Source organism: Carya illinoinensis, chromosome 5 (assembly GCF_018687715.1).
Source record: "Carya illinoinensis cultivar Pawnee chromosome 5, C.illinoinensisPawnee_v1, whole genome shotgun sequence".
NCBI classification, from domain to species: domain Eukaryota; kingdom Viridiplantae; phylum Streptophyta; class Magnoliopsida; order Fagales; family Juglandaceae; genus Carya; species Carya illinoinensis.
In genome coordinates, this window is record NC_056756.1 from 22,691,480 (window position 1) to 22,701,479 (window position 10,000).

Below are 10,000 nucleotides of genomic sequence, written 5' to 3' on the forward strand. Positions count from 1 at the left end.
ACTGGGTGCCATAACACCATCCGCTGTGCACAGTCATGTTGCCAAGGAAGTACCCTAACGAATAGGCCCAACCGCCATGGGGTCAACTAGAGCACCGGGGGGCTCAAAAACGTGAGAAAATAAGAATCACCCCCACGTTAACAAGCCCAAAAATTTTCGTTTGGTGTGCATCCCGGTTCAACCCATGGAAGCAAGGTCAACATCATCCGAATACCACCAAGAGCAACCGTGTGCGTAGCACTGGGTGCCATAACACCATCCGCCGTGCACAGTCATGTTGCCAAGCAAGCACCCTAACGAATAGGCCCAACCGCCATGGGGTCAACTAGAGCACCGGGGGGCTCGAAAACGTGAGAAAGCCCCTAGCATCAACGATTGCCCCCCATCAGCAAGCCCATGCGTGGCACGTAGTGCCACCATATCCTTCCCTAGAGCACAAGCTTGTTGCTGGAGGGCAAACGAGAACGTAAGAATCACCCCCACGTTAACGAGCCCAAAAAATTTCGTTTGGTGGGGCTTGACAATGTGAGAAAGCCCCCAACATCAACGGTTGCCCCCCACCAACAAGCACATGCGTGGCACGTAGTGCCACCATAATCCTTCCCTAGAGCACAAGCTTGTTGCTAGAGAGCAAACGAGAACGTAAGAATCACCCCCACATTAACGAGCCCAAAAAATTTCGTCCCGACGTTTTTGGTGGGGCTCGACAACGTGAGAAAGCCCCCAACATCAACGATTGCCCCCATCAACAAGCCCATGCGTGGCACGTAGTGCCACCATATCCATCCCTAGAGCACAAGCTTGTTGTTAGAAAGCAAACGAGAACGTAAGAATCACCCCCACGTTAACGAGCCCAAAAAATTTCGTCGGGACGTTTTTGGCCGCCGGCGGCCACCACCAACCACCGCGGCCGCCGGCGGTGGAGACGAGTCCCCCCGCCGGTGGCATGGGGGGGGTGGGCACTCGCCTTTTCCATGGGCGCGAGGGGCATGCCCATGTGAGGGGGGCATCATGGACAGCCCTCCTGGCTGCCCATGTTGGGGCCTTGCATGCCCCCCCTAAAGAGCATTTAGAGCCATATCCCAACTGGCAGGAGGAAACATCAATTTTCCGAGCAAACATAAAGGCTTTTTTTATTGAAATACTTTGAATTTGAATGAGATTTTTTGCAGGCATGCTTAGATAAATCATATCTTGAAGTAGGAACAAGCCTTACAATTTTTTGATGTCGGGATTTTTTTAAAAAAATTTTTAGGTTTGAAAATACTGAAAAATAAAAAAAAATTGAAAATGTTCCATTAATGGTAGGTGATTCTTGGAACACATCCAAAATATATTGGAATGAATTTAGGAAACCAATTTGGGTGGTTTCGATCGTCCAAAAGCACGGGAAAAGTGTTTGCCCCCGTGCATGTCAGCGGCAGTGTCAGCGCATGGCCCGTGGGGCTGTCAGGGTCAGGGGGAGGGTCAAGGGGCTGTCAGGGCATGCCATGGTGCCCGTGTGGGGGGGGAACTTAGCCAACCTCGACACCATGTGCATGCGTGGGCTTGCCACGGTGCCCGTCAGTGGGGGGGAACTTAGCCAGCCTCGACACCATGTGCATGCGTGGGCTTGCCACGGTGCCCGTCAGTGGGGGGGAACTTAGCCAGCCTCGACACCATGTGCATGTGTGGGCTTGCCACGGTGCCCGTCAGTGGGGGGGAACTTAGCCAGCCTCGACCCCATGTGCATGCGTGGGCTTGCCACGGTGCCCGTCAGTGGGGGGGAACTTAGCCAGCCTCGACACCATGTGCATGCGTGGGCTTTGCCACGGTGCCCGTCAGTGGGGGGGAACTTAGCCAGCCTCGACACCATGTGCATGCGTGGGCTTGCCACGGTGCCCGTCTGTGGGGGGGAACTTAGCCAGCCTCGACCCCATGTGCATGCGGGGGCTTTGTAAGGAGCCCTTGTACAACTAAAAACAGGCCACCTTGCCTTGACAAGCCACGAAGGACTCATGGTTGAAGGCATGACACGACCATTGACAAGGCTTGACGACCCTGCAGCAGCCCACAAGCATGCCACGGTCCATCTGGCCCTGCCCAGCGCGCACAGGCCAAGCCAGCGCGCATAGGCCTTGCCCAGCGCGCGCACAGGCCATGCAGCGCGCGCGGCCATGCGCTGCCCAGCGCGCGCGCACACAGGCCATGCAGCGCGCGCGCGGCCAGCACGCCCAGGCCCTGCCCAGCGCGCGCGGCCAGCGCGCACAGGACCTGCCTAGCGCGCGCGGCCAGCACCACAGCAAGCCCAGCGCGCGCGCGCGGCCAGCCTGTGGAGGCCAGGTGCACGCCCAGGGCCCACGTGCACGACCAGGCCATGCCATCCACACCACTCCAGCCAAGCCAACCAAGCCATGGCCATGCCACACAGCACAAGGACCTTGCCACCAACACCAAGGCACCAAGGCAGCAACGGCGTGCATCCCGTGCGGTGTGCACGCCATCATGCTCCGAGTTTGGTCAAGTCCTCATCGTCTGTAGCCTCGTGTAGGAAATCGTGGAATGGCGATGTGATGTGGTTTGGGGGGGAGGGACGAATCGAAGCGACACAGGGCTGAATCTCAGTGGATCGTGGCAGCAAGGCCACTTTGCCACTTACAATACTGTCAAAACCCCAAGGCAGGAGGCCACGGGCCATGCCTTGACCAGCACCAGCCCATGCCAGGACAGCACGCCAGCAGCACTGTTGGCATCGCTTGATTGCCCACAGACCGAGCCCTTGGTGAATGCTAGACCACGGTCACCCTCCATCAGGCAGCGAACAGTCGGCGCGCGCACGCAAGCGAGGTTGTCACACCACACTCAGCGCACAGCTAGACTGCACGCACGCCTAGTGCGCGTGCGCAACGGGCACGCATGGGCTATACGCACACACCGCGTGCATGCATGGGCCGTGCGTAGGCACAAGGCCCATGCATGGCCTAGGCACCCGCGCAGCGCACGCTTGCACACCCATCTTGGAATTGACGGTGCGGCTGCCCAGCAGGCCCACGCATGCTGGCATGCCGCTCAACGCCCTGGTCTTGACCAGGGCCATGCTGATCAACGCCCTGGCCTTGGCCAGGGCCTTGCTGCTCAACGCCTTGGTCTTGACCAGGGCCATGCTGATCAACACCCTGGCTTTGGCCAGGGTCTTGCTGACCAACGCCCAGGCACCACAGCCTGGGCCATGCAGACCAACGCCCAGGCCCCACTGGCCTGGGCCATGCAGCAGCCTGCCATGCTTAAGCCAACCACGGTCCAACCCAGCGACTCATCAATGGTGCCCAGCCCACACAACCTGGGCCACACATGCAAGGACCATGGACCAGCCAAGGCTAGCCCGGCAGGCCAATCTGAAGACCCACGCATGCAAGCATGAAGCCTATGCTGTGAGTCATCCTGGCCACCCATGGGCCACTGATAGCATGAGGCCTTAACCAGGAGGCGTGGGCCCGAAACCATTTTCTCTTTGTAATCGTTTTAATTGCTTTCTAGTATAAGTGAGGCAATAGGCTATCACTTAGTTTTTATCTTTGAACATTTGGACGAATTTGGCTTGTAAGCCCCCATAGACACATTGGTGCTTTGTCACTTAGGCTCCATTGGGTGCAATCCGTGAATCCCAAAGGAGAAGGCTCACCCTGTGCAATTTGTGAATCAGGGTAACCCATTCATTTCATTGTTTTCCTTTGATTAATGCATTGTTGAGGTATTTCAGCATTTTGGATTGTGTCTATTGCATTACATTCGCATTTGCTTGCTGAGTATTTTGAACCGTTCGAGTGGGGCATCGCATAAGTCAGCCACGAGTTGCCATTGAAGGGCATCTGGTCTGCACCAGGCCATCCTGGTCGAATCTGGGGCAAGGTCAGGGACAAGCTGACAGTTACCACCCACCAGCCAAGCCACTCGCCCAGCCCTTGCCACCTGTCTAGCCACAACTGCTCCCTACAAAGTAGGGGAGTAACCAACCATCCCTTAAACCGCTCAGCCATCACCCACTCGGCCAACCCACTTAAACCACCCTTAGCCACGTGTGTCTCATCATCAGAAGACACCTGTGTGAGACTTGGTCAGCCCCCCAAGCAAGTGACACCTGTCCTTGACTTGGTCAGCCACTATCAGGAGACACCTGGTGCCTGACTGGGTCAGCCCACCAACAGGAGCCACGTGTGCCTGACTTGGTCAGCCAGCCACTTAACCACCTGATCCCACTCACAACCGTTTTTGACGATTCAGCTCCTGCACATGCATGCATGCGCACGCCTAGTCACTAGAATCTCGCCCACCATCAGCCACTGATCAACCATACGAACTCAGCCAACACCACCCATAACCATCACGGTCAAGCAAGTGGCAGCCCACATCGGTCATTGAGGAGCAAGAAGGGGCGCGGCAGCTTGGTGTCTAGGATCTCGACCGAGGACCCTATCACCAATTTGGTGCTTTCATTGAGAGCAGCCACGTGCTTGAAGGTTCAAGAGAGGTTCTCACTTCTCTATCGAGGTAGGCAACCCATCACTTGTCTTTGTGAGTTTGGTTGGGGGATCCACGGAGGATCCCGACGTTGCTGCAATTTTTATTTCTGTTGTTATTGTTGCATTGTGAAGTTTGGGGGTTGTGGTAGAGGAAGGAGTAGATAGGTTTGGAGTGGTTGCCACGCTAGAACGTGAGCAACCCAAGGTCGGACTCATTTTGTGGTTGGGGTCGGTCACCCTCGAAGGTGAAGGACCCACGGTTGGAACCACGAGCCTCCACCATCAGCCCGTTTTTCACCCCTTTTTACCAACAGTTTGCAAGCCTAAACCATCTGTGAGGGTCAGTTTGCAAGCCACTCAGCCGTGATATAGTAGCAAGAGTGAATCAACATGCAAGAGAGGCAGTCTGTAGAGGAGCCCACGGGCATTTCTAATAGAGCCCGGCTAGAAGTCCTAGAGGATCACACCAACAAGATTACTTCAATTCTTGATGGTGTCACCAACAACTTAGCCGAGCTGCGTGTGGCCATGGAGACCTCTAACAAGGATAACCAGAGGGCCATGGAGAACATAAGAAGAGAGACGAACACCACATTGGAGCGGCTAGAGAGGAGACTAGCTGAGAACCGTCCTGGGACACCACCTCATGGGGGCGATGCCTATGCTGATGGACTGGAAGCCAGTGTAACCGAGTCCATGCATGCGTCGCCAAGGCAAGGTTGGAGGCATGGTGGCCGTGTAGAGAACCGCCAAGGTTACCATGAGAGGTGGATTCCGAATGCTGCTTTTGAGAGGGAGGACCCATTGGCTGGCTATCGGGCTAGGAGCCCTAGTGTTCACCATGAGCACCAGGAATTTGAGCACGAGCAAGGCTATGAGGAGCCTTACCAACATGAACAACCCGGGCCATGGAGAAGACAACATGGTCGTGGCTACCATGGGCCACAATTTGAGAGGGACGACTATGAAGATAGAAGAGGAAACCGGCATCAGGATTGGGGACCCAGGCGCCCTAAGGTCGACTTCCCAAAGTATAGCGGTGGTGACCCCTATGAGTGGTTGGACAAGGTCCATCACTACTTTCTGACGTATGACATCCCACGCCATGAGAGGGTGTCCATAGCCTGCTTTTACCTTGAAGGCAAGGCTGGAAAATGGTGGCGTTGGATAAGGGACCAGTACGACAAGGATCATATAAGGCTGGGCTGGACAGCCTTTGAGAAGGAACTCCTCAGTCAGTTCGGGCCATCACCAGTTGTCAATCACCATGGGCAGCTGGCCAAGCTAAGGCAAGAGGGCAAGGTCCAGCACTATATAGAGGAGTTCAGACAGCTACAGATCATGGTTAGGGGCTGGTCGGAGGAAGCCTTGGTAGGCACATTCATTGATGGTTTGAGACCTTGGCTTGCCAAGGAGATCAAACTTAGACAACCCACAAGGCTACCCGAGGTGATGAAGATGGCTGAAATTCTTGAGGAGAGCCATTCTAGTGAGCGGCGCCCAACCAAAGACATGGGGAGCAAGTCTTTCAAGACTGTGCAAACCAAGGTCTCTTGGAAGGGAAGGGACACATCAGCCACCACCTCCAAACCGAGACCGGAGATCAAGAAGCTATCCAGTGAAGAGGTGCCAGAGCGCATCAAGAAGGGGCTGTGTTTTAAGTGCGGAGACAAATGGAGCCCCGGTCACAAGTGCAAGGCAGCTCAGGCCTTGTTTATGTTTGAGGACGAGTCAAGTGATGATGAGTCTGAAAGCAGCCAAGAGGAACCCAGCCAAGAGGAGGAAACCGAGGAAACCGAATCTGGTGGCACACTAGAGGAGGCTGAGCTATCATTGAATGCCATGGCTGGCATTTCTAAACCCACGTCCATGAGGTTGATGGCATGGGTGGGCAAGCATGAAGTGACTTTGCTAGTGGATAGCGGCTCCACACACAACTTCATTAATTCCAGCATTGTTGGCAAGGTTGGACTTAAGCCGAGCCCTATTCCCCCATTTGAAGTAAAGGTGGCAAGTGGAGAAAAGCTGCAATGTGAGGCCCTCATCCGTGAAGTGAAGATGAATGTTCAGGGGGTCCGTATTATGGCAGACTTGCATGTGCTGCCCTTGGTCGGCCTTGACTTAGTCTTGGGGAATGCATGGCTGAAGAGCCTTGGCAGGGTTGTCCATGACTATCACAACATGACCATGGAGTTTAAACTTGGCTCCAAGAAGCGACTGTGGACAGCCATTGCCAGTAAGGAGATCAAGTCATGCGAAGCCATTATGTTTGAAAAACTTTGCAAAGGCGGGGCACATTGCTTCGCCATCGTGGTGGCCAAAGAGGATGTAATGAGACAAGTCGAGAACAAGGGTCAGGAGGGCACCCATGATGATTTAGAGCTACTGCCCGAGGAAGTCAAGCCTGTCTTAGCAGCCCACAAGGGGGTTCTCGAGGTGCCCACTGCACTTCCACCTCCTAGAGAGTTTGATCACAGAATTCGACTAGTGGATGAAACCAAGCCGATCAACGTGCCACCCTATAGATACGCCCACTTTCAGAAGGGAGAGATTGAACGGCAGGTGGATGAGATGCTGAAGAGTGGCCTAATCCGCCCTAGTACCAGTCCCTTTTCTTCACCAGTGCTGTTGGTGAGGAAGAAGGATGGCACATGGAGGTTCTGTACGGACTATAGGGCCTTGAATGAAGCCACGGTCAAGGACAGATTTCCCATCCCCACTGTCGATGAGATGTTAGATGAGCTGCATGGGGCTACAGTGTTCTCGAAGTTAGATCTAAGGGCCGGCTACCATCAGATTCGAATGAATGAGGAAGACATCCATAAGACAGCCTTTAGGACTCACTCAGGCCATTATGAATACCTAGTGATGCCTTTCGGTTTGTGCAATGCTCCATCAACGTTTCAGGCTGCAATGAATAGCATCTTCAAGCCACTACTTCGGAAGTTTGTGCTTGTCTTCTTCGATGACATTTTGGTCTATTCTAGGACCATCGAAGAGCATAAGCAACACTTGGAGAAGGTGCTAACAATTCTGGAGGAGCATCATTTCTTTATCAAAGCCACCAAGTGTGCCTTCATGGAGAAGGAATTGGAGTATTTAGGCCACTTTATCTCAGGAGATGGTGTCAAAGTTGATCACAGAAAGATAGAGGCCATGGTGGATTGGCCTCTACCCAAGGACATCTCAGCCTTGAGAGGATTTCTGGGGCTCACAGGCTATTACAGGAGGTTTGTCAAAGGCTATGGACTAATAGCCAAGCCACTCACAGCACTGCTCAAGAAGGACAGTTTCGAGTGGACAACCGAGGCTAGGGAAGCCTTTGAAGAACTGAAGCGAGCCATGACCAAGACACCTGTGTTGGCACTTCCCAATTTTGAGAGACCGTTTGAAGTTTATACAGATGCAAGCGGTGAAGGCATCAGGGCTGTGTTGGTCCAAGACCGAAGGCCTTTGGCCTTCATTTCCAAGGCACTCGGGCCTATGAAGAAAGCATGGAGTACCTATGCCCGAGAGCTATTGGCAGTGGTGCATGCTATCAAGGTGTGGCGCCCATACCTCTTGGGGCGCAAGTTTACCATCATCACAGACCAGCAGGCCTTAAGGCATCTATTGCAATAGAAAATTGTCACCCCGGAACAACAGAAGTTCCTTGTCAAGTTGCTAGGCTTTGAGTATGACATAGTCTATCAACCGGGCAAGGAAAATAAGGTGGTTGATGCCTTAAGCCGCAGGGAAGGCAGCCAACTACTTGAGGTAGTGGGAGATGACGAGGAGTCATCAAACTTGGCACTAAGTGGGGCAGAATGGCGAGTATGGGACAAGATCAGAGAGGCTACCAGATTGGATGCAAGGGCACTTGAGATCATTGAGCTCTTGGATGCCCAAGGGCAAGGGGTTGTAAACTACAAAGTGAGAGACGGTCTGATCTTCTACAAGAACTATGTTTATGTGCCGAACGTTCCCAATCTCAGGAATGAGATTCTAAATCATTTCCATAACAGCAAGGAAGGTGGTCATTCTGGATGGTTGAGAACATACATCCGATTGAAGCATTTCTTCCATTGGGAGGGAATCAAGGGTGATGTCAAGAGACTTGTGGCCAGCTGTGACATCTGTCAGAAGGCCAAGTATGACACTAGGCCAGAAGCGGGACTTCTCCAACCATTGCCAATTCCAAACAGAATTTGGGAGGACTTGGCCATGGATTTCATAGAGGGACTACCCATTAGTGCAGGGCATGAAGTGATTCTGGTGGTAGTAGACCGACTAAGCAAGTATGCCCACTTTATCCCTCTATATCACCCTTATACAGCCAAGTCAGTGGCTAAAGCCTTTGTCAACAACATTACTAAGCTGCATGGGCTTCCAAGGACCATAGTATCAGATCGGGACAGGGTCTTTATGAGTTCATTTTGGAGGCAACTATTTGAATTGCAAGGCAGCAAGCTTAAGACGAGTTCCTCCTATCACCCACAAACGGATGGCCAATCTGAGGTTGTCAATAGGACTTTGGAACAATATTTGAGGTGCTTCTGTCATGAAGAGCAAAGGAGATGGGCAGATTACCTTCCATGGGCAGAATTTTGGTATAACACCTCTTATCACTCTTCTATTGAGAAAAGCCCTTTTGAAGTCGTATATGGCAGACCACCACCACTCTTGGTCAGCTATGAAAAGGGCTCAGCCAGTAATAATGAAGTAGAGCAGGAGCTGATTGATAGGGACGAGGTACTGGCCAAAGTTAAAAGAGAGCTCAAGAAGGCCCAAACTCGAATGAAGAAGTACCATGATCAGGGACGACGTGCTGTGTCCTTCAAAGTAGGCGACTATGTCTACTTGAAGCTTAGGCAATTTGGGCAGAAGACCATGAGGAAAACTGTGAGTGCAAAGCTGAACCAGAAGTTCTATGGGCCTTATAGAGTGTTGGAGAAACTGGGCAGTGTTGCATACAAGCTTCAGCTTCCTCCAACTTCACAATTGCACCCAGTATTCCATGTTTCCTTACTCAAGAAGTAGGTTGGAGATCCGAGTCTCATTGGGGAGGAGTTACCCACAGTGGATCAAGAGGGAAGGATCCTTATGAAGCCAAAGGAAGTGCTCGGATATAGGCTACATCGAAGCGGCCGAGGGAGACCAAGGGTGTGGCAAGCATTGATCCTGTGGGAAGGATTATCAAGGGACGAGGCAACTTGGGAGGACTATGATGGGCTGGAAAAGAAGTATCCCCAATTGATCCTTGAGGGCAAGGATATGCTAAAAGGGAGGGGGAATGTCAAAACCCCAAGGCAGGAGGCCACGGGCCATGCCTTGACCAGCACCAGCCCATGCCAGGACAGCACGCCAGCAGCACTGTTGGCATCGCTTGATTGCCCACAGACCGAGCCCTTGGTGAATGCTACACCACGGTCACCCTCCATCAGGCAGCGAACAGTCGGCGCGCGCACGCAAGCGAGGTTGTCACACTACACTCAGCGCACGGCTAGACTGCACGCACGCCT